Source organism: Danio rerio, chromosome 4 (genome assembly GCF_052040795.2).
Source record: "Danio rerio strain M-AB ecotype USA chromosome 4, GRCz13ab, whole genome shotgun sequence".
Classification (NCBI taxonomy): Eukaryota; Metazoa; Chordata; class Actinopteri; order Cypriniformes; family Danionidae; genus Danio; species Danio rerio.
In genome coordinates, this window is record NC_141024.2 from 7,458,315 (window position 1) to 7,485,000 (window position 26,686).

Consider the following 26,686-nt stretch of genomic DNA (forward strand, 5'->3'; position numbering starts at 1 on the left):
CATGTATTTACTGTGTACTTATGCTTGATTAAATACATGTATGTAATTACATCTGTAACTAACTTTTGTAATTACATTTGTAAATACACTGTTGACCATCCCTTACACCTGAACCCACCCTTAAACCTACCCATACCACCAAACCTGTCCATAACCCAACCTCTATTCCAACTCAAGAGCACCACAAGTGTTCTCAAATACATTATAAACACAGTAAGTACATTGTATTTATTTTTTGATGTAAGTACATAGTAGTTTAGGACACTTAATATAAAGTGGGACCCTGCGCTTCTCAAACAAATACCTGTATGACTATAAGTATGAAGTTAAGAGATTACAAAACACACTATAAAACACAATATCAAAGAATATATTTATTGACAATTCTGCAAACAGCTTTCTGTCCAAATGAAATGTACTGCAGTCCAGAGAAGGAAAAGAGGCAACAAAAAGGTAAATCCTCAAATCCTATATTGCCTTTTAAGTGCTCGAGTTAAGCAAAAGAAATATTTAAAAAGCTTGCACTATCAACATTTTTTTCAAAGTGCAAGAGTAATTAGTTTTGTCACGATATTTTAATTTTGTTACCCATCAGTTCTATAATTTTAAAATAGTCCATTTCCTGCTAACATTTGAGCGTTGTTGACCATGTTTTAAACACTGTTATATTGCCATTGTGTTCACATGCTCAACAGAAAAGACTGATTGGGCGTGAAGATCATCAGTTCACCAAACTCACTGCTGTTTACTGAGTGTAACCACAGATACAGGGACACTTAAGAATTTCACATTGATCAACTGGTCTGTGTATAAGCTGACACAAGTGTTACGCTGATGGATCGACTATGCGATGTTTTGAAACACTCCAGTTTGTGTGTGTGTGTGTGTGTGTGTGTGTGTGTGTGTGTGTGTGTGTGTGTGTGTGTGTGTGTGTGTGTGTGTGTGTGTGTGTGTGTGTGTGTGTGTGTGTGTGTGTGTGTGTGTGTGTGTGTGTGTGTGTGTGTGTGTGTGTGTGTGTGTGTGTGTGTGTGTGTATCTGTGTTTGCACTCCATGAACATCAGTGAAGAGCAGTGAAATGGTGAACTTCTCAGCCAATCACAGTCATTTATGTTGAGCGCTTGAACACAACAGCCAAGCAATCAATTGGTGGGAAATGGATGTTTTTAAATTTTGAAAATGTAAAATCAAAACTGAATTTAAGTTTCGTGACAACACCAAGAGTAACACATTTCAGTGTACAAACAAATGCATTTTGTTTTTGAAAGACTGGACTCTTGCTGAGCACTGAGGATCAAGGCCAATAAACACTTTCTTAATAGTTTCAAAGATGTGTTTCAGTTCTTTGGGGTAGTTCATAATGAGGAAATTAATCAAACAAAGAGGAGAACAACAGCTGTCGGAAGATCTTTTCCAGCACGATTTGCTCTTCCAGAACCACAGACAGGCACCTTACATTTAGGTTGGTCTGAAGAGTGGCAACATCATCTTCAACAGTGCTAAGGATGTCCATCTCCATCTCTTTTGTGCAAATATCTTCTGGCTCTGTGTCCTGCAGTAAAAAGAAACATAAAAAGAGGATGAAAAACTATTTTTACTGCTAAATCACAAACATCTCCAAAAAGCAAGGTAAAAAAAAAGCAAAGGCAAAGCAACTTAATTTGGAAACTGAAGGTAGTAATGTCAGTAACACAGTCATTTATATACCTTCTATTTATAAAACTTTTCAGGTAACACTTTTATAATAATGAATCATTTATTAAGCATTAGCAAATTGTGAATTGATTATCCGTTTAAGCATCAACTCTACATGAATAAACATTAGTAAGCTCATTAGTACCTAATGAGTAAAGACTAGTATCTAATACATAAGTACTAGTATCTATTAATTTGGTAGTAGCATCTCAGTAATAGGTGCTAGTACCTAATGATTAACTACTAGTAGATAAAAAATATGCACTAGTCACAGCTGGAATACATACTAGTCAAAACTGAATAGTTGATATCTCAGTTAGAGATCCCATAGAAATAAATGGGAAAATTTTTAATTCATTGCGAGTCACAACAGAAAGAAAGAACTATTAAAATAAGTACTAGTAACTAATAAATAAGAACTAGTATCTATTTAATAAGTACTAGTATCTAATAAATAGGTACTAGTAACTAATAAATAAGTACTAGTAACTAATAAATAAGAACTAGTATCTATTTAATAAGTACTAGTATCTAATAAATAGGTACTAGTATCTAATAAATAGGTAGTAGTATCTAATAAATAAGTACTAGTATCTAATAAATAAGTACTAGTATCTATTTAATAAGTACTAGTATCTAATAAATAAGTACTAGTATCTAATAAATAGGTAGTAGTATCTAATAAATAAGTACTAGTATCTATTTAATAAGTACTAGTATCTAATAAATAAGTACTAGTATCTAATAAATAGGTAGTAGTATCCAATAAATAAGTACTAGTATCTAATAAATAAGTACTAGTATCTAATAAATAGGTAGTAGTATCTAATAAATAAGTACTAGTATCTAATAAATAAGTACTAGTAACTAATAAATAAGTACTAGTAACAAATAAATAAGAACTAGTATCTAATAAATAAGTACTAATACTAGTACGGGCTATAGAATAAAAGTTAAAACGGCTTGCCATAGGTCATCAGCTATTGTCACATTAAACCAGATGCTCAGACCCTGAGAGATGACAGGTGGCACCACTTTACAATTGAAGGGCATTAATAATGGTTATTCACAGGTTAGTCATTTTGATCAGAAATTCCCAACATGTTTTAATTATTAAAAATGAAATTTGCTTTACAATTATTGTTGCAGCACCTGTTTTCCATCCCTGGTCAGCCGGACTCAGTCATGGTTCTTCTACTAAAGACTAAGTGATGAAAATTTAGCATCCTTTACAGAGGTGAAAACAGTGCTACAAACTTTTCTTTTAGGGAACAAACTGTTTTGTAACTTCAAAGATTAATTACCTGCATGAATTCCAATATTGCACACAAAAAGAGAAACTCCATGGTAAACTCCATAAAGTTTAATATGCCCCCCTTTAATCAGTGATATGATGGAATGCTAAATAATTACTTGATTGTCCAGTTGGTCCAGGGCGGTCCTTATTATCTCTCCATATCGCCCACCACATGATCCATAAAACTTGATAGCGTATTCATCCGAAAAAGAGAAGGTATCTTTGAGGTTGGTTTGAGTAATCCTGTAAAACTCAGCATAGACCTACAAACAGACCATAAAAAATGAATAGTATGAATTGTGAACAAGGGTTATACATTTTGAAATATATAATCTCAAATGCAAACTTGCCTAAACTCCCAAAAACATGCAGGCCACTGTTTTCGGACATCAGCTACAGGAGGATAAAAAAAATCAAATAGTCAGTAACTGCAGCAGACTGTTAATGTGATTTTAATGCACCTACAGTCTTTAAAGTGCAGAAGCAGTCTGCGAACAAACAAGGCTGCTTCCAGGATGGTCCTTGATAGCGATGTAGTCTGTAGTGTAACTTCTCAGCTACTGTTCACAAATTTGCAAAACTTACACTGCATTCCAAACCTATAAAAAAGTAAATAAAAATGTAACATTGCAGGTCAAATTGTTTTCATGAATTAAACTGATGTTTTTAAAAAGCACAATATAAAATAAATATTGCAAACATAAAAAGAGAAGATTTAAATAATACATACATACATGTTACTTAACTCATAAATGGTTAATGTATGCCAACTAAATAATCATAAAATAATGTTAATGTTATCGCATTGCTGTTTTAATACAGACACAACAGGGTTAACAATACAGTGGTGACCGGCCGCTCAGATATGTCTGTTTGCAACAACAATATTTCACTACATTTCCCTCCAGTTTAAGAAGCAAATTAACGTTAAACAGTCCTTCAAATGAAGCAAACTTCACAGGTGGCTAGCTTGTTAGCCCGAGCTTGTCAGAAATGATCTTCACACGATGTAACTTAGTTTTTTGGGAACATAACATTACATTTTACATTAGATTTGCACGCTATTTAGATTGATTTTGATAATAAAGCTAAAACAAAGCTTACCTGAATCAGGAGATGGCAGCTGCTGCTGGTGAGAGGACACCTCGTGCAAAATGGCACCCGAAGACAGACTGAGCATGTGCAAAGACGGGAAGTAGATGATCCAGTGAAGAACTCAAAATGTAAAGTCTGCTCAACTTAAGTATTTACTTTCATTGAACAAAACAGTTTTAAACATTCAGTTAACTCATTTTTAAAAGTAAACTCAACACTGAGCTCAAAATATGTCCACCCAACTTACAATTTTGATTTGAGTTAGCAATTTGCAAGTTGGATTTTTTACAGTGTGGAAATCATGCTAGAAATGCAAACAAAACAGTAACATGATAGAAATCCACCAACAACCTGTTATTCTGTACCAGAAACATGGCTACAATCTGTTAATTCATACTAACAATGATGCTAGAAAGGATCCCTGCTGAAAAATCCAGCTTAAACCAGCCTAGGCTGGTTGGCTGGTTTTAGCTGGTTTTAGCTGGTCGACCATCCTGGTTTTAGAGGGGTTTTGGCCACTTCCAGGCTATTTTCCAGCCATTTCCAGCCTAATATTAGCAGGTCAGGCTGGGAGATGACCAGCTTAAAACCAGCTTAACCAGCCTAGCCAAGCTGGGAGTCCAGCCAAAACCAGCTATATAAACCAGGCTGGTCAGGCTTGGTTGGCTGGTTTCAGCAGGGATAGCAGCATGTTAACAACAATGCTAGAAATGTTAGCAGCATGCTAATTCATCCTAATTCATAACAATGTTAACCGTGATAAAAGCATGTTGACAACTACGTTAACTACATGTAAATCATGTTTTCAAGCTGGTGATTACGTGCTAACTATGCTAACTATGGTAAGTTAATCAAGCTAATAGTATGCTCTCCATTATTTACACAGGCTAACAGCATGTGACAACCATGACAGGAACATAATAGTCATATCACCCTGCAGCTCAAGACCGGGTCTTCACTGAAGCTAAGAAGGGCTGAGCCTGGTCTGTACCTGGATGGAAGACCACATGGGAAAACTAGGCTGCTGTTGAAAGTGATAGGGATGTCAGCAGGGGGCGCTCAACCTGCGATCTGTGTGAGTCCTAATGCCCCAAAAAAATGATGCACCGTCTTTCGGATGAGACGTTAAACCGAGGTCCTGACTCTCTGTGGTCATTAAAAATCCCATGGCACTTCTCGTAAAGAGTAGGGGTGTAACCCCGGTGTCCTGGCCAAATTCCCTCCATCAGCCCTTACCCATCATGGCCTCCCAATCATCCTCATCCACTAAGTTGGCTGTGTCACAGTCTCTCAACTCCATCTACCCTGTATAGCTGGTTTGGACATGCGTAAAACAGGTAAGTAAGCCGGTAACATGTTATTCCATACCAGAAACATGGTAGCAAATAGTTAATTCATGCTAACAATATACAAACAATGTTGTAAACGTTAGCCACATGCTAATTTGTACCAAGGTTAAGTTAACTACATGCATGTTAACAACGTTCACCATGTGTAATACATAGCAAGCTACTATAAGCACATACAATATGCATATTATACCATATCATGCAAAAAATATCTATATTTATACCATAATATCATATTATTAACAGGATAATTCACAATAACAGCATGTTAATTACAGTAGAAACAGTAACAATATTATTCTTTTTATTATCTCTATTAGTAGTGGTATTACAGTAGTAGTGTTTGTCATAATATGTTAGCAACATGCTAATTTTTGTTAGAAATGTGTTGATTCCTGGTAGAAACATGGTGGCAACATGGGATTTAGTGATAATGCTTAAAATGTGAGCAACACACAACTCATTGCTAGAAGCATGTTAGTAATACAGTAAATTATTTAAACAATATGCTAACCAGGTAATGCTAATTTTCAGAAACAATATGCTAACTATAGTAATCATGCTAACAGCATGCTCTCCATTGTAACAGCAGATTAGCAACATGTGGCCATCATGGCAGAAACAATGCTAATCCATGATAACAACAGGCTACCTATAAACATCAACACGTTATTTCACACTGGTGACACACAAACCATGTTGGAGAGGTTAATTTATGCTAGTTTCATGCTAATCATTAGAAACATTCAGAAATCTGAGTCAAGCCAGCTGTCACAAAGCTTTCTTCATCTAGCTTGTATGTATAATTCATCAGCAAGCGGTCGGTTCTTCCAAATTCAGGGCTTTTTGCGTGTTTCCCAGTGGAGGAGAACTCAAGTTGACTCTCTGTTTTCTACACAAGGTAACGCTGGGAGAAGTTGGTGGTGTTTTTGCATGGATAAAGTCGGCTGTTTGCCAATCTCTGCTTTGACTGGAGTCTCCTTGTGGCAGGACAGGAGGGTCACGTTGCTCCTCCTGGGAGAGCTGTCTCTTGCATCTCATGAAAGAGCTTTGAATGCTCTTAAACCAACAGAAAAGGTAAAGTTTGTCAGCGCCGGCCTGCGCATATGAGATAGAGAGAGACAGATACAGAGGCAATTTGTCTTCTGTTCTCCGCCATGAAAATTTTGACAGTTCCAAATTATTCTCAAAGCAGGACAGCAGCTTTAGCTGCGTTTTTTTTTTTTTTTTTGCACACTTTCCTAAAGACAATGTGAAAGCGCATTCACAACATGTTTAGTGTCCATAATGAGCTGTGTTTATATGGAAGCCTTTTTACTAGCTTAGGATAAGGCAATTCTGAATTTTCCAATGCTGAGTTTATATCTTGCAAATCCTTCTTTTCTCCCTTCAGAATTGCAAAATGACACAAATAAAATCCCCGGCCAGTTAACTTCTTTGGACAGCCACAAACACCCAAAAACAGCCCACAGCAACATAATGGTGAATCTTACTGTACAGTACACTGTCCTCTAATGTAAAGGACAATGGTTGCAGTATTTTAGAATTTTTTTATTTTATTTATTTATTAAACTAGCATTTCAGTATGGATTACACCACCAAAAATGGTTTATTTAAAATATTTATCTATATTTATGAATTGTTTTAATATTAATAAAAAATAATAACAACAACAACAACAACAATAATAATAATTATTATAATAATGAAATACTAAAATAATAATAATAATTATAAAATACTAAAATAATAATAATAATAAAACAATAAAATTATGATGATAATAATAATAATAATAATAATAATAATAATAACAAAATAATAATCACAATTCTAAAATAATAATAATAATAATAATAATAATAATAATAATAATAATAACAATACTAAAATAATGATAATAATAAAACTATATAATAATAATAACAATAATATTATTATTAATAATAATAATAATAATAATAATAAAACAATAAAATAATAATAAAACATTATAATATTTAAATAATAAAAACAATTATTATCATTATTATTATTATTATTATATAATTGTTTTATTATTATTATTATTATTATCATCATTATTATTATTATTATTATTATTATTATTATTATTATTATTATTATTATTATTATTTAACTTTATTAGAATATTATAGGGTTACATTTTCCCTCCACCACTTTTATTTCATTTTATAATGATGTTCAGTGATAAATTATACATGCTACACTATCTATTAAGTCAATTGCATCAGTTTTGATTTCCTTGTTTTGAAATGTGCTTGCTAGCACAACAATAACAACAACAATGCTGCATATCAAATATGAATGAACATGACCTGCTTTTTTAACATAGATTCAAAATCCAGGCCTTGCTTATGAATATGGCAATATTGAACGCTGTCTTCATAAGTCAGAGTCAGTCCTGGATATCCAATATCATGCAGAGATATGAAAAAGTAGCAGGTCTGTTTGGGAATCTCAGTGGTGTGTGTTAGGGCTGCACAATATATAGTTTCAGCATCGATACGACAATGTGTTTATCTGCAATAGTTACCTCACAAGTTATGCAGTGTTGAGTCTGAATTATAGTTGACCAGAAGCTACAGAAAACGTGGTTTGTAGAGTCACTGCCATGCTTAACCATAATATTTAAGTCAACTCTTGTTTATTTCTATAGCGCTTTTACAATGTAGATTGTGTCAAAGGAGCTAAACAAAGAAGTTGTAGTAAATTGAAGCGGTGTCAGTCCAATTTTCAGATTTGGAAGTTCAGTTCAGTTCAATGTGGTTTAAATTTCACTGCTGAAAATTTAAACACTGAAGAGCTAATCTATCAATGCGCAGCTCCGCAAGTCCCAAACCAAGTAAGCCAAGGACGACAATGACGAGAAAAAAAAACTTCACCATTTGACAAAGTGAAGGATAAAAAACCCTTGAGGGAATCCAGCCCCTATAATGTTGGGCATGTCCATTTGTCCTTTGTCAATTGTCCTAAGTGGAGCTGCAGTCTTTAAATGAGAATTTAAGCGATGTGTGAGGATATTGTGGTCGATAGTGTCTAATGCAGCACTGAGATCAAGTAAAACTAGTAACGAGATGCACCTTTGCACAGCAGCTAATGCTGAGTTCAGACTGCATGATTTTCAAAGTAGTTGAGTCACAGATGTTTTAACACTGCATGTCTATCGGGGCTAGCCTTTTGTCGCTGCTTTGTTTAAACTGCGAGATAAATCGGCGACAGGGGGCTTCACACTGCATGAATTTATTATAGTAAGAATCGCCGACAACTACGTCTTTGTTACTTCTTATTACGTCTTATTAACTACATAATGAGAAAGAAGTGATTGTTATTCACGTGAACGAGTCGAGATTTATTTGTGATTTCAGGCTTTTGTCAGCGATTTCTTAAAACCTGTTTGCGAGTCCAAATCGGGGCTAAAATCATGCAGTCTGAACTCGACATAAGAGTAAATCGTTGGTTATTTTCACTAATGTGGTTTCTGTACTGTGATGAAGCCTGAGAGGATAATAGAGTGAAGTTTTATAATTTGCGTGTGTTTTAAAGGCCTGTGAATGAGCATTTCAAGTGTTCAGACACACAAAAACTATAGTGTTTGGAGGTTTTACAAAGATTTATTATATTTATTTATTTATACATAATTTTTGTCTTGTTTCCAGTCCAAATATCTACATTTCAAATAAAAAACAAGATTATTTTACCATCATTTAGCTTCTTTTAAGGAAAAACTCACTTAGGCTGCGTCCGAAACCGCCTACTACTCAGTAGGTACTGCATTTGAATGTAAACGTACCACTCGGCCGTTTGAAAAGTACGTTCTATACAGTATGAACATGAAAAGTATTAATGGAATTCGGATGTACTACATCCGCCATTTTGTCATGGTCACGCGACCTACCTGCGTCATTTGCGACGCTTCACTCCCATCCATGAATTCGCTCGCGGGGCATCATGGGATAGTGCAGCGTGCATGGGATGCGCACTCCAGAATCTCGTCGGAAGTAGTAAGTCATCCGGGTACTTCTCGCATACTGACTTTCGAATTCTATGAATTCGGACATACGACTCGGCTCGCATACTGATTTTAGCGTACTATATAGTATGGAAGTATGCGGTTTCGGACGCAGCCTTAGTTTTGACTTGTTTCTTCTAAAGGTGAAAACAAAGCAATATTTTACTTGATATTTAGATATTTGTACTAGAAGTGAGATAAAGCAAAGTCAGAAATGCATTATAATTGTTTAATTTCTGTACCTGAATACTTTTAGACTCCCCAGAAAGCTGTCAAATAGAGCGATTCAAACCATCTTGTGAAACTGTGTTCATGTTTAATCGTTTAATCGCAGAAAAAGTCAAATATTGCAATATCAGATTGTTCCAATAACATGCAGCCCTAGTGTGAGTGTTTGCATGTGCCGCGGGCAGTTTGTAAAAGACAGGAGTGATGTCTAAGATGCCTGCATGCTGGAGGAGAAGGTGATGGGAAGTGACAGTCGTGCACATTCGCCGCAGGGAGGCACAAAACATCACAGAGGTTTCAAATCACACAAGCAACAACGTACGATTGTTCACACTCCACTTGAGTACGTGGAGACGCACCAAATTTGTAGGGTGGAAAACATTATTGTTCATACTGAAAAAAGCACTTTAAGAAAAGCCTAAATGGCTTCAAAATGAAGATGTGCATGGAAAGAAAATAACTTGCCTTTAAATGCACTCTTAATAAACTCTTTAATGGTGACTTTTCCATGTATTTGAAGTCTCGCCTCCTTTCAACAAATTGATTCCTCATTAAAAGCGCATTGTTCCGCGTTTGACAAAAGACCACAAAGGCCTGTCAAGCTGTCATGTTAAAACGCCTGCTCTACTCTCACAAGCCAAAGACTGGCTGCCACATCAAAGACACTACACAAAGTCTCAGGTAAAGGCTTTCTGCGTTTGGATGCAATCCTGCTCTACAATTAGCCAAGCGCTTCCTGTTATCAGGGCTTAATTGTCAATGAGTGAGCGTTTAATTGCTGGAGTGGCTGGACGGACTCTCTGATTGCTACTGGCTGTCCAGAAATGAAGACTGGCAGCTTTCTGTGTCGTCTCTTTTTATAGCAAGTTTAAAGATGTGTTTTTTGATGTTGTTGTTCAATTGGAAATCAAATAGATGAGACACATTCTTGTTTGCACTTGATGTTTTAATCTGGCTATTTAGTCTATTTTTAATCGACTTTGCTGATTTCTTTGAGAGGAGATTCTGTCTGTGGGCTTTTTCTGATCACTCAAAATAATATTGTGATTTAGATTTATGCATTTTACATATTAACGTGGTTTAATTTTCAAAAAACATGCATTTTGAGAATCATTTTTAAGTTGTCTGTTGTTGTATAGTAGTAGTGGTAGTAGTAGTAATCGTAGTATTAGTAGTTGTTGCTTTTGCTCTGGCTGTTGCAGTTGTTGCTGTTGCAATTGCGGTTGGTGCTGTTGCAGATGGCTGCAGTTATTGCAGTTGCAGTTGTTGCTGCTACTGTTGCAGTTGTGGCTGTTGCTTCTGCTGTTGCAGTTGTTGCTTCTGCTGTTACAGTTGTTGCTTCTGCTGTTGCAGTTGTTGCTTCTGCTGTTGCAGTTGTTGCTTCTGCTGTTACAGTTGTTGCTTCTGCTGTTGCAGTTGTTGCTTCTGCTGTTGCAGTTGTTGCTGCTGCTGTTGCAGTTGTGGCTGTTGCTGCTGCTGCTGCTGCTGCAGTTGTGGCTGTTGCTGCTGCTATTGCAGTTGTCGCTGCTGCTGTTGCAGTTGTTGCTGTTACAGTTTAAGTTGTCGCTGTTGCAGTTCTTGCTGTTGTTGTTGCTGCTGCTGCTGCAGTTGCAGTTACAGCTGTTGCAGTTACAATTGCTGCTGCTGCAGTTGCAGTCGTTGCAGTTGCAGCTGTTGCTGTTGCAGTTGCAGTTGTTGCTGTTGTTGTTGCTGCTGTTGTTGTTGTTGCAGAAGTTGTTTTTGTTGTTGTTGCAGTAGTTGTTGCTGCTGCTGTTATTGTTGTTGTTGCAGCAGTAGTAGTTGTTGCAGTTGTTGTAGTTAATGTAGTTGTTGTTGTTGTTGTTGTTATCATTGTTGTTTTAGTTGCTCTTGCAGCCAAAGTAGCATCAGAAGCAGCAGTTGTTGTTGTAAATTAATTGAATTTAATTAGTTGTTGAGAAAACAGGACTGCATTAATTTTATCTTCATTTAGAAATGTTATATTAATACTTCAAAACAATATATTAATGCATGCAGAAAAAAATATTTATTTTGCACCTTATGTGCAATTTTGACTAAAATTGTTGTCGTGGCAACTAAAAGAAACCAGCACAATCTCAAACAGAAATGCAGATACTTTTGCATTGCCAGAAAAGTGGCTTATTCCTGTAAATTAAAATACTGTAGATATAATTTGTATGAAAATGTGTGTTTTTATTTTTAAAAGGAGACATGCCCTTATGTGTAAACCACACCCCTAAACCCAACCATCATTGGAGGCTGGCTAAAATATACAAATGAGATCATATACAGTAAAAGTTCATACAAATTAGCATTAAATGAAACATTTTGAATTACTCTATTTACTCAACTGAAAAAAGACATATAGTACATTTTCTTAGTATATTTAACTCAATATACTTCTATAATAACCCTGATTTAGAGCACATTGACTAGATTAATAATAAAATCAATGCTTGCATGCTTTGCAAAAATGGAAGCATGCAATGGGTAAAAATTAAGTTATTTATATTTTCTGTCTTTCAACCTTTTTTTCCATCTTCACACACAGGATTAAATTCAGACGGCGGCGTGTTGGCAGACATGATGTTACATGAACATTGGATTCAGATGTGCTTTGATGCCTTTCTACCTCGAGATGCTATCAGAAGGAGCATTTTGCAGGTTTGGAAAAAAGCTTCCCACTGTGATAATGTCTCTGAAACTCAAAGGTGATGAGTGTTTTGTGATTCTTTCTGGATATATGAAAGAAAATAGATCATATAATAGATCATAATAAAAGAAACAAATGTAATGTCTCGTTCAGATGACACAGGTTCTTTATAAATCTTATGATGTAGTTTTGAGTCCTGTACATTTTGTTTTTATAGACCAGCAGGTTATTTGGTTGATTTGAATGAGTTATTGATGTTGCACAGATGCAGTATTATAGAAAATCTACGTTTTGAATGAATAGATTCTGTGAAAGGCTCATCTATTGGTCTATATCTGGACTTCCTGCTGTTTGAGGCTTTTAGAGCAGCTCGCCATTTTAAAAAGTTATTGAAAGCTGGAAAACGAGTCTGCTAATTTAATAGGGTTTATCAGATAATTAAGGAAACTACCAAATAAATACCAATAAATGGAAAGAATCTGTAATTATCAGATTCTCTTTTTTTAAATATATCATTTAAGCTTTTTATACTCTTCTTTCTTTCATGTAAGAATAGACCATTTTATTAATTTTTCAAAATTTAATTTAATTTTTAATTTAATCAAAATTGATTTAATTATCATTTTAATAATTTACTTTTAGTTTAATTGTAATTTGATTTATTTTATTTTATTATTTAAAATGTTTAATAATTTAACTTTTTATTAATTTGTATTTTGTTTAATTTTACTGAATTGAAATTTAATTAGTTTTTTTATTTAATTAAAAATGTATTTTTATTGAAATTTTATTATTTTTTATTTTAATTATTTTAGAATACATTTTTATTTATTTTATTTTATTTTATCTAATTTAATTTAACTTAATATTTATTTATATTAATTATATTATATTATTTTATTTTATTAAATTTTTTATTTAATTTAAATTTTAATAATTTATTTTTATTTAATAATTTATTTATTTTTTATAATACATTTTTTATTTTAATTTTATTTAATTTATTTAATTTTGTCAACAGTATAATCAATAGTGCAACAAAGCAGACATAATTATATTATATTATATTATATTGTATTGTATTATATTATATTATATTATTTTATTTTATATTATATTATAAACTTCTCATTCACTTTCATTGATATTTAGCTGTACAAAATGACTTCTTGTGCTGCTTGATGATAACAAAGTCAATGACTAGTTTTGATTTAATATGTAGTTTGTTATAAATGCAATTCAAATGAACCACCCCAAAGGTTAGGTTTGTCCATATTTGACCCAACATTGGCTTAAAAAAACACCCCAGCATTGTTTAGAGTGTGCTGAAATGAGTCTGACATCATGAACCCAGGATAAGATATCACACTCTTCAATGCACCAGTGATACAGACAATAATGTGGTAGCATGAAAAGAAATCTCCTTCCACACAGCAATAACTGTTTCCCTGTGACGGCAGGTAATACAAACAGCCTCGGCGAGATGCAATAAAATTTGTTTCCTTTCCTTGCCATCCAAAACACTACTTCTTCCACGGTGTCTCTTTAGATTGTTTTGTATGTATAGGCTTGTTCTGATAAAGTAGAGGTGAGCGCAGTGTGTTTAAGGGAACTGCGTGCCGATAGAGAGGTAATTTAGCTGCTGTAGTATGGATTCATTTTAGTGGAGATTAATGTCTAAGGCGTATCTAAGATGTTGCACTCGAGCGCTACATGGTTTTGTGTGTGTGTGTCTGAGAGCGGGGGGCAGCGATAGAGAGAAAAACAGGGTGATAAAAGCAGAAATATGGCTCTGTGCTCCTGCCCAAAGATGGCAGTCTCTCCCTGCAGGGGAGCGAGGAGCGCGGGGAGAACAGGTCATGAAAACAGGACGTTTATCCTCCATTAGAGCGCCGTTCCTGACAAAGTGCAGCCAGAACCACAACTGAATACTAATACTGCTGATTCTCTCGTTTCTCTCTCCCGCTCGCTCTTTCTCGCTGGCTTACAATAACACACAATTGCATTCATTTGGCGGAGGTGAAAACAAGCGTCTCTGACAAGCAGCCAATAAACACAGCGCTGCTATTTATCACCTAACTCCTTTTAAACTCTTATTTTCTGCATTGCTAGGGTCGCTCTTTTAAGCTCTTTCCCCCTCCACTTTGGAGCTCTCCAGCACATGCTAATATGGATCTCAAGCATCGTTGCATGGCTTTGCATCTTCATACATGGTTCAATTCAGGGTCATTGCAGATCGAGCTGTCATTCCTGTGCTTTACCGCTAATTATCTCGAATCAAGTTGAGCTTATATCCTCTGACCGCAGTGTCCGGGTCACGGCACCAGGGGCTTCTATTAAATGAGAGGACTTGGCTTTCTTGTCATGCCCTGTGCTAAACAATCGCATCTGACATTTCAGTTTGAGATAGGCTGCTCACTTACATTGCAGGGATGTGATTTCCACACATAATTGGTGTTCATTTGAAGGCATGCAGAGTTTACTGCCTTATTGCATTTTTATTTATTTATATATTTATTCATTTATTTATGTGTGTATGTTTATTTATTTATTATTATTATAAAAACTAATTTAATTATAAAACAGTCACCACTTTAAGAATAAACTATATTGTATTGGATTGTATTATAATGCTGCTGTTGTTGTTGTTGTTGTTATTATATAAGCTAATTTAATCATAACATATGCACCACTTTAAAATTAAACCATATTATTTTGTATTCTATTGTGTTGTTGTTATTATTATTAATATTATTATATAAATTTATGAAATTATGACATATATAACTATAATAATAATTATAATAATATTTAATTACTATATTTAATTTAATTACATTTTATTTTATTTTCATCTGATTATTATATTATTGCCAGCTTTTCTTTGTGGAATAGTCAAATGTTTTGCCCACTTCATTTATCATTTGTTGCATAATTTTTAAAAATTCAACGAAACCTCCTTGCTTTTTATTTATTTATTTATTTTTATTATTATTTATTTTTATTTATTTATTTACTATTATTAAATTATTTAATTATATATTATATAATTTAATATATTATATAGTTTATATTATTATATAAACTAATTTAATTATGAAATTGGCACCACTTTTAAATTAAAATCTATTATATGACATGATATTATATTATATTACACAATATTATATTATATTAAATTATATTATATTATATTATATTATATTATATTACACTCTATTATATTATATTATATTATATTATATTATATTATATTATATTATATTATATTATATTATATTACACTTTATTATATTATATTATATTATATTATATTATATTATTATATTATATTATATTATATTATATTATATTATATTATATTATATTATATTATATTATATTATATTATATTATTTTTTATTTTATTTTTATGAAGCCTTATTTGTCACATACACTTTTACATGCAGGGAAATTGGACCCCCCGACCATATGCAAATATTACACATTTCAGGGGAAAACAGGTCAGACGAGAGGTTGCTTTTAGGAAGAGGAAATAAGATACATTTGGGAAGAATTGAATTAGGGCAGTGTGAGAGCAGGGGGGAAAAAACCCAGCAAACAAACAAATGAACACATAGACATAGGCATAACATCGCAACAGGGGATGGGAACAGGGGATGTGGATATAGTCCGATGAGGGCTGCAGCCATCTGGTCTTGCCGCTAGAGAGTGCTAGTCACAGACCCGCCTACCCACACCGGTGGGTGAAAGCATACGAGGGCATGGGATGCAGGGCTAGGTAGGTAGTTATTGTCTATCTGTAGCTGTGTGTGTATGTATGTATTATTATCATTATATCAAATAAATTATGACGGGCGCCACTTTTAAAATATATCATATTATATCATTATATTATATTATATTATATTATATTATATTATATTTTAATCTACTTAATATATGGTCACCAGCTTTTTCTCTGTAATGGAATAGTCAATTTTTTTGGCTTATTCTTTCATTATTTGTCGAATGGTTTCTTGAAAATCCAACAAAATACACCTGCTTCCAAACCCAATGGTGAACCCTAATCTGCTGTGTGTGTTTTGAAGACCTTGAGACTGCAAAAGTGTGTGTGTGTGTGTGTGTGTTTTCTCACCCCCTGCTGTGGCCCATTCTCTGGGTAAAGAGTAATGAACTCACGATCTCGAGAGCGACATGTGGAAATTGGTCCCAGTTGTGAGCTCTGGTCGCGTCAGCTTGGGTAGAATATGAGTGTTTGAATACTGACCTCAATGTCTGCTGCTGTAATATTGGTCCCATTTGGTTTTATTCTTGTTTATATCCATCATTGAACCATAAATATGTCATGAGCCTTTGTGAAATTCTAATTTTGCTCTCATTGCATGCAAGAAAGTGGTGTGAGAGGCAATCCGATTAGTTTATGAATAAATAATTACTGGTTAAATAATAAATTGAATTTATTGCCGCATAGCTAACATGTTTTAGGATGTTGGTAGCGTGAATTAGCATGTTTTGACATGGTTAGCATATTGCTATTGATTTGTGCATTTTCTAGCATTCAGTACCTACACACTACCTAATTTTCTTAATTTTTTTAAATAAATTATGTATAATGTTCTAATAGCAAGCACCACTTTAATTTAATTTTAGTTTAATTTAATTTAATTTAATTACATTTTTAAAATTTTTTTTATGTTTTATGTTTATTTTATTTTTATTTTATTTTATTTTATTTTATTTTATTTTATTTTATTTTATTTTATTTTATTTTATTTTATTTTATTTAATTTAATTTAATTTAATTTAATTTAATTTAATTTAATTTAATTTAATTTAATTTAATTTAATTTTATTTAATTTTATTTTATTTAATTTTATTTTATTTTATTTTATTTTATTTTATTTCATTTCATTTCATTTCATTTCATTTTATTTTATTTCATTTTATTTTATTTTATTTTATTTTATTTTATTTATTTTATTTTATTTTTTATTTATTATTTATTTTTATTTTATTTGTTTACTTATTTTTATTTTATTATTTATTTTTATTTTATTATTTTATTTTTTTATTGAATTTTTTTTGTATTTATTTTATTTTATTTTATTTAACTTTTACTGTACTTTACTTTTATTTTATTATTTTTTAGTTTTAGTTTTATATATTTAATTTCAATATTTTTTTTTCATATGAATTTTGATTTATTTTATTTTGTAGTATATTATTATCCAAGTTGTCATGCTGTAAATGCTGACCCATACATACTATAAGAAATGCTACTTTGTAGAATTTTCATTTTCACAAAGCAAAAGCATTGTATGATGTGCTCCAATCGCTTTATAAACAATTATAGGTTAAACCTTTCTCAATAATTATATCTATTTATTTGCACATGGGCTGTTCAGTATTAATGTTGCTGCTTAAATCTGAATGGGCCGAATTACTATTCATGAAGCAATAAAACTATTGAAATCACGGCCAGAATCACTGTTGGAGAGCACAGCAGCGCATGATTGGTAATTGTGTTGAAGGTGATCGGTCATTTCGCAGCCGCGTAGCAGGAGTGTATCAGGTTTAGTGAGAAGGCCTACCAGCGTAATTGTGACATTATTGGATTCAGAGTTTGTAAATGACTAATATGAGGTGTCTTTTACACATTATTTACATAGAAAGCTTTAAAAAATAGTATAGCGTAGAGTGTACTGCGAATATGTATTTGGTTTGTATTGGTATTGTTATACAGGTGTGATACAGTATATTTGAAGCAAATGCCTGACAATTTATTAGAAAATGTACCTCTGCCAGGATGTTATTCCCCCTTTTTTTTACAGTACATATGCCTCATTAGTGCAGTTTCTATGCAAAACATAATTTAGCATTACTATGACCAATATGTTGCTAGCATGAATGAGCATTTTGTTGACATGACCTGTGGCATTTTAATAATGCCTGGTGTTTTATTTTATTCAAATGTATATCACAGACCCAATAATCACTCATGGCATTAGCATTGGTTAACATGAATTGGTTAACATAGCTGGTTTGCTCGCATGTTTACAGCGTTAATTAGCATGTTATTAATGCTATAAGCATGAAATTGCACGTTGTTAGCATGCTGTTATTATGTTGCTAGTATAGAATTGCTTATCAATTATCACACTTCTTCAATGATTATGTTGCTAGCATGTTTTCTGCAGTACATAAGCTTTATTAGCACAGTTTCTATGCAAAACAGAAATTAGCATTAGTATGACCAATATGTTGCTAGCATGAATGAGCATTTTGTTGACATTGCCTGTGGCATTTTAATAATGCCTGGTGTTTTCTTTTTTTCAAATGTATATCATAGACCCATTAATCATTCAAGGCATTCGCATGTGAGGCTAGCGCTGGTTAACATGAATTGGCTATTTTTGCTGGCATGTTTGTAGCATTCATTAGCATGTTATTAATGCTGTAAGCATGAAGTAGCGTGTTGCTAGCATGCTGCTTTCAAGTTGCTGGTATAAAATTGCTCATCAATTATCACGTTTCTTTAAAGATTTTGGTGCTAGCATGTTTTCTGCATGGTAAAATATTGCTACCATTAAATGTTTTAGTTGCATGGCTAACGTTTTAACATTAGTATGCTTCTAACGTTGTTATCATATAGCTTTTTCTAGCATGATGCTAGCATTATTGAACTCTTAATAATATGTTAACATGTTGCAGACATAATTTGATGTATGTATGATTTGCCATGTTTACATTTCTACATGTTGCTCACCGCTAACATGATTTACAGCACTACTACCATAAACTAGTATGCTGTTAGCAATAATATAACATTTTTAATATAATTTAGCCTATTTAAAAGCATGTTTTGGTATTTTTCTTGCATGATTTAACATTGTTAACATGTCTTAACTTTGTTAACATGATTTAGCACATTGCTAGCATGTTTTTTGCATGGTGATATTCACGTGTTGTTAAGGCTGTTTAAAAAATTAAATGGCAGTTGGTTTCCTAGTTTTTTGGCCAAATTCAAAAATCCTTTAGTCAAATTTCCTTCCAAGATGGCACACAAATCGTAAAGACTGAAACATTTCTGCAATGTATAGCACATTAGCTGCTTAACGACAACACTAAAGTTTGTTTAAAATGAGGAAGCACACCCCTTATTCTGCGTTCCTCAAAGTCATTACCATTTTTCTTATATGAAAGAAACAATTAAAGAAAACAAGCCTGTCAGTTCATTACAAAACCATCCATTTTAAGTGTTCATGTTTGGTTGCTATGCTTTCAAACTATGCTCCACCACAGGTGCTTTGTAAAATCTTAAACGCTCACATTATCGTTCAATCGCAGTGATGTGGCTTAGAGCAGCAGCATACTTCAAAATCATTCAACTTCTAATTGCCATGCTTGCATCACAGTGGGAGATGAGTCTCGTGCGAATGTAAATGTGTTATTAATATGTTGTCGCCATGACTTTATTGCAGCCATCTCTGGATTTTTTTTATTTTATTCATGAGGCGACGTGGTGCCTTGCTTAAGAAATTAGCCTGAAGTCATGGGGGGAGAAAAGACTGAGCTACTTTTCCTTTTTTTCTCCATGCAGCGAAATGACACTGTGGCCAATTACCAGGAGAACAGAGCATAATTATTGGAGAGGGATTGTCAGGAGAAGTGGACTGTTCAGATCTGCAAAGCTGCACTTCAGTGAGAGCGAGCTCTGAAAGTCATTCTTGCTAAGTCTCTATCTCACGTCTTTGTTAATTAAATTGCCCCACCAGTGGCTTCTCAACGAGTAATCCGTTTCCATGTTTAGCAGAGTTAGTGGAGAAAAGCTTGTCTTAGCATATGAGCTAATTCTTTGCTAAAAATTACTTTAGCAGAGGTCAACATGGGTTATGTGAGTTTCTTTAGAGTACTTTTTGAATCAAAGGCCCTTTTACATCTGCTAGTAAGATGCATTGACATCATTTCAGTAACAAGTGGGTGATTCTAAATCTATCCAATATTGACCACTTTCAGAGGAAATAAAAAAAAATGCAATTGGATTGCATTTGCTTTTTAAATGGTGACATAGTCAAACCACATTGTATGTGCACAGGTATGTAGTGTTTCTTTGCAAAGTGACATTGCCATTTTCTGGTCAGGTGTACATAATACAACCTCATTTTTTGAGTCACTTCCAAGACTTAAAACCCTGGACTACACCCCTAAAACCTATACCAAGATTACACCCTTCAAAACTTAAACCAGAGCTTGAGCACCTAAAACCTATATCAAAACTACATGTACTCCTAAACCCTAAACCAAGTCTGCACCGTTCAAAACCCAGAAATCATTCATCCAGAAACCATTCACTTGTAAATCCTGGACCAAAACTATATCCACACCAAGATTACATCCTTCAAACCTAGACCTGTGAAGACTTGAGCCTTCACAACCCAGACTGATACAACAGCCCCTACACCCATATAAAGATTACACCCTTTAAAACCCAGACCAAGTCTTGAGCCCCTCAAGACCTGGACTTAGACTTAAATGCTAAAATCCAGACCAAGACTACAAACTTCAAAACCCAAGACTAATAACCCAAGATCAAGACTTCAGACCCTAAAACCCACACTAAGAATAGATCCCTAAAAACTTGGACCAAGACCTAAATTCCTATTATATGAATCAAGACTTGAGTCCCTAAATCACTGACCAAAACTACACTTCTAAAACCCATGCCAAGAGTACACCCTTCAATATCTAGACCAAGACTTGAGCCCCCAAAACCCAGACTGAGACTACATGTGCCTACATCTATACAAAGAATACACCCTTTAAAATTCAGACCAAGAACTGAGCCCCAGAAACCCTGATCAAGACTATTCCCCCATATCTATACCAGAATTACACCCGTCAAAATTCAGAGCAAGAATTGAGCCCCAAAACCCCTATCAAGACCATTCCCCCATGTTTATATCAAGATAACACCCTTCAAAATTCAGACCAAGAATTGAGCCCCAGAAACCCCGATCAAGACTATTCCCCCATATCTATACCAGGATTACACCTTTCAAAATCCAGACCAAGACTACAAACTTCAAAACCCAAGACTAATAACCCAAGATCAAGACTTCAGACCCTAAAACCCACACTAAGAATAGATCCCTAAAAACTTGGACCAAGACCTAAATTCCTATAATATGAATCAAGACTTGAGTCCCTAAATCACTCACCAAAACTACACTTCAAAAACCCATGCCAAGAGTACACCCTTCAATATCTAGACCAAGACTTGAGCCCCCAAAACCCAGACTGAGACTACATGTGCCTACATCTATACAAAGAATACACCCTTTAAAATTCAGACCAAGAACTGAGCCCCAGAAACCCTGATCAAGACTATTCCCCCATATCTATACCAGGATTACACCCATCAAAATTCAGAGCAAGAATTGAGCCCCAAAACCCCTAAAACCATTCCCCCATGTTTATATCAAGATAACACCCTTCAAAATTCAGACCAAGAATTGAGCCCCAGAAACCCCGATCAAGACTATTCCCCCATATCTATACCAGGATTACACCTTTCAAAATCCAGACCAAGACTACAAACTTCAAAACCCAAGACTAATAACCCAAGATCAAGACTTCAGACCCTAAAACCCACACTAAGAATAGATCCCTAAAAACTTGGACCAAGACCTAAATTCCTATAATATGAATCAAGACTTGAGTCCCTAAATCACTCACCAAAACTACACTTCAAAAACCCATGCCAAGAGTACACCCTTCAATATCTAGACCAAGACTTGAGCCCCCAAAACCCAGACTGAGACTACATGTGCCTATATCTATACAAAGATTACACCCTTCAAAATTCAGACCAAGAACTGAGCCCCAGAAACCCTGATCAAGACTCTTCCTCCATATCTTTACCAGGATTACACCCGTCAAAATTCAGAGCAAGAATTGAGCCCCAAAACCCCTATCAAGACCATTCCCCCATATTTATATCAAGATTACACCCTTCAAAATTCAGACCAAGAATTGAGCCCCAGAAACCCCGATCAAGACTATTCCCCCATATCTATACCAGGATTACACCTTTCAAAATCCAGACCAAGAGTTTAGCCCCTAAAACAAAGATCAAGACTGTTTCCCTCAAATCTATACCAAGATTACACCCTTCAAAATTCAGAGCAAGAATTGAGCCCCAAAACCCCTATCAAGACTATTCCCCCATATTTATACCAACATTACACCATTCAAAATTCAGACCAAGAATTGAGCCCCTAAAACCTAGACCAAGACTACACCCCTCCAGACCAATTTAATGCATACTTTTTGAATTCATTTAAAATATAATAAAGATTAATTAGGTCACTTAGATCAAATGCCTTGGTTATTAAACAAGATGTGTTAGATTTGGTAGCTTGACACAACCATAAAAAACACACATGCATCTGGAACATCAAGCGCTCAAACTATATGTGACAACATGCAAACATTCAAACAGGATTTATTTCTCCCCGAGATGTTCTCTCATTTAAAAGACACTGATTCTCCTGTGGCGGCAGCAGTCAGGTTACTGCCTTGACATATTGAGGACACGATGAAAGCATGCTCAAGTTTGGCAGTAAAACTGAGGAATCCATATTTTAATGTACTCGTCGGCGGATAAACAATTTAACATCGCTCACTAAGCGTAAAAGTACAAACTGATGTAAATACTCTTTGGGCGACGAAGACGTTTATCGGCTCAGCAAGTGTGACGTGGATCCGACAGAGAAAGTGGGTTTATCTCGCTTTCCTGAAGTGGACAGAGCCGAATTAGTGTCAAGCGCTTTGGAGGGAAGTCTTGCTCTGGAGTTTAGGCTCTGCTAAGCGTACCGTGCTGACTATCCGTTCTGCAATGCATGCAGGGTGTTAAATCACCCACTGTTTGGCCCACGGGTGCTTCTATTGAGCCATTGAGCAATGTTTTACGTCTGCTATAATTCTTGTTTAAACAATATTCAAATTATTACTGATTAAAGAATATCTCCTTTTTTTCAACCAATGTCATCAATATCCACCCAGCGGTGTATTACAGTTCAGTGGTGGACCTTTGATCAGAGGCAAGCCCAAATTAGGATGTATGCATAGACTGTCAACAGTTTAATCCCTTAATAAAGAGAAGGGCTTTGTTGAGATTAGAAGGGCTGAGGGAAGGTAGAGAGCCGAGGCTCTTCATTTATCTGTATCACTGCTGAAACATACAGCCGAGTCTCGTGAAATAAAACAAACCCAGAAACCTTTCAGAAAGTGTCTTTAAATAATGTAATGCGTGCTTTAGTAAATGAAACCACTCATTAAATCTTGCCGCTGAAATCCGAGTGGGGTTACTAGGATCTTGTCAGTAAATGCTAAGATGCAGTTGTTGCTAGGTGCTTTATGAAGTGTTCTTGTAGTTGTTACAGTACACTTTCAGAAATATAGGTGCACGAGCAGTCACTGGGGTGGTACCTTTTCAAAAGGTACACGTTTGTACTTAAAGGGTCCATATTGGTACCTCAAAAGTATATATTAGTACCTTAAAAAAATTAAGAGGAACACTTTTGTACTTTTTAGGTACTAATATGCACCCTTGAGGTATTAATATAGACCTTTTAGGTACAAATTTGTACCTTTTGAAAAGGTACCACCCCAGTGAGAGCTCACTTACCTTTATTTTTTGAGAATGTAGGTGGCTTCTGTGGTTGCTAGGGTGTTTTGGGTGGCTACTAAAGGTGGTTTCTTGTTCTAGTGATATGTTGTTCTTATAGTTGCTAGGTGTTTGCAAGGCTATTCTAGGTGCCTGTTTGGGTGGTGCTTGGGTAATCTGGGTGGTTTTTAAGGTGGGCTGGAACAGATACTGTGTTCTCTGCTGTTACCTAAGTATTCTGAGTGTCTGTTAGAGCGTTGTTTCCCAACTACGTTCCTGGAGGACCACCAACGCTGCATATTTTGAATGCCTCCTTTGTCTGTTACACCAATTTTAGGTCTTTCAGTCTTTGCTAATGAGCTGATGATCTGAATCAGGTGTGTTTGTTTAAGGAGACATGGAAAATGTGCTGAGCAGATGGTCTTCCAGGAATGTCATTGAGAAACCCTGTGGTAAAGGGTTTTGAGTTGGTGTTTGAGTTGGTGGTTGGTTGCTAACGTGTCCTGGGTTGCTGTAAGGGTGTTTTGGGTGCATGCTGAGTTAATCTGGGTTGTTGGTACGATGTTCTGGGCAGCTTTAAATGTGCTCTGGGTAGTAAAAGTGTTCTAGGTGTCTGTTAGGGTGTTTTAGGTCTATTCTGTGGTGTTCTGGGCTATTGTCGGGGTGTTCTGGTTGCCTGTAATCAGCTTTGGGTGATATACATGGAGCTCTGTGTAGTTAGGATGTTTTGTTGTCCCTTCCATAAGGGTTTTTTGAGGCATTTCTTTGGCGTTTGAGTGTTTTAGGTGGTTAGTAAAGGGTTCTAGGTGCCTGTTAGGGTATTTAAAGTGGTTATATGGTGCTCGGGGTTTAAGCTGTGGTGTTCTGGGTTGCTGATTTGGGAATTCAGGGTGGTTGTTGGGGTGTTCTGAAACAAATATGTTGTTCTGGTGCAAAACTAAAGTGTTCTGGTTGTCTGTCAAGGTGTTTTAAGGGGATTTCTAGGGTGTTCTGGGTTGTGTTAAGGTGTTTGAATGTTATGAAAATGCACTGGATGTTTGTTGGGATGTTCTGAGTGGTTGAAAGGGAGGCTGTAAGACTGTAGACTGGGTGGACGCTAGTGTATTCTCAGAGAAATGATAGTGTTTGGGGTGGCTAATTGGGTTGTTGTTATTGTGTTCTAGAAGTGATAGGTTATTATGAGTGGCTGATAGGGTGTTCAATCTGGCTAATAGTGTGTTAAGGGTGATTCATTTGGGGTTTTGTAAACTTATCGGATGTTCTAAGTGTCCTTTTTTAAGCAGGAGGGGGAGTTTTTTTTCATCAATTAAAATCCGGTATTGGATTGCTTATGAAATCAATACGACACAGACTTAACCAACTGCACTATTTCAGACATTATCACTTATGGATTTGCTCACATCTCTTACCTTGAGTTAGGCCAATAATAAGCTCTGCTAAGCACAGTGGCGGTGGTGCAACATATATAAGTGACACATATTCCTGCCAAGTCCCAGATTAGTCATCTAATGCACAGCGCAGCACGACTGTCACACAGAAATCTGCCCTTCTGCATTAAAACCGAGTCTTTCATGAGCTTTCAACCTACACAAAGATGGATCAGTGTACTTTGCTTTCCTCCCAAAGACCTTTTTTTTTCTCTTTTTTTTATACGCACAAGCTAACTAAGAGTGTGTCATGATGGCAGGTTTGAATGTATACTTATCACTAGGAGGCCGGAAACACCATTAGGAACCTTTAGTTCTGCCAAGGGTTATGAAAGGTTACTTATAACACCTCAGCACCATGCCAGCATTCACCACTTTATATAGTTCTCATAAAAAAAGAATCACTGCTCACACTCTGTCATTCTCTAAAGCAAGACATTTTATAGTTTCTGCCTTTCGCAGCATGTTGAATTAGACGCATTTGGCTGTCGGCGGCTTTATTTGCATTCTTAATGCATAATTAAGGAATAATCGACTACAGGGGGTTGAATTATTCGAAAATAAGGAGATGTTGCAGCCATTCTGTGATGGGTGTGCATTAGTTGTTAATAATTAAATGAACTAGAGTAAAATATTTAGCTTATTCTGATGTGATGGCATTGTCCGGATGAATTATTTCAAGATATTTGTCAAATTTTGTCCATGAAATTCTCTAATTTCTAAGATCTGCTGAAAATACTTTCCTTTTCATTCCTACGGTGTAAAGAATTGCACAGCGTAGAATGTTATCAGCCAATCAGAGTCGAGCATTCAGCAGCCCTGTAGTGTAATAAATGATTTTCATTGTAAAGCTGCGGGAGTCATGTTTTTATTTCATACGATCTCTGTATAATTTGTTCTGTGTGTGTTTGGACTGGTGCAGCGTGAGCTCAAGAGGCGCTGGACTCCTGGGATCTCCCAACAATGAGAACTGACAGGTACAAACTTGCATGTCAACATGCATTTCTGCCTGTGACGGATGTAATACGCTGCTGCAGGCCTGCCATTCAAGTTAAATGAATGATTTGTCATTCAGAGAACACAGAGTCTGCTATATAACAAAATGCCAAGCCATGAAACGTTTGTTTTAAATCAGGACAGCACAAGGACATTTCATTTTCCTGTCGGAAGATTTTTTTAAAAAAATGTTTTATTTCCTGCACATTATTTAATAATGATTCTTCATTAAAAAAAAAAAAT

The 26,686-nt window shown here is 34.9% G+C and overlaps 2 long non-coding RNA genes across 2 annotated transcripts in view; one reads left to right on the forward strand and one right to left on the reverse strand.

The window, feature by feature from the left end:
- Positions 1–361: 361 nt before the first annotated feature.
- Positions 362–4,149, reverse strand: LOC103910396 (uncharacterized). The gene is made up of 5 exons (XR_015942236.1): positions 4,095–4,149; positions 3,456–3,589; positions 3,341–3,383; positions 3,107–3,253; positions 362–1,550 (listed from the first exon to the last, which is right to left on the reverse strand). It is a non-coding gene; the product is annotated as an uncharacterized LOC103910396 (long non-coding RNA).
- Positions 4,150–4,971: 822 nt separating this feature from the next.
- LOC147844617 (uncharacterized) overlaps positions 4,972–26,686 on the forward strand; it is a 341,112-nt gene continuing 319,397 nt past the window's right edge. The window contains exons 1-4 of the long non-coding RNA XR_015942227.1: positions 4,972–5,422; positions 6,336–6,511; positions 6,828–6,916; positions 12,247–12,359. This is a non-coding gene — a long non-coding RNA (uncharacterized LOC147844617). The remainder of the gene's footprint in view (positions 5,423–6,335; positions 6,512–6,827; positions 6,917–12,246; positions 12,360–26,686) is intronic.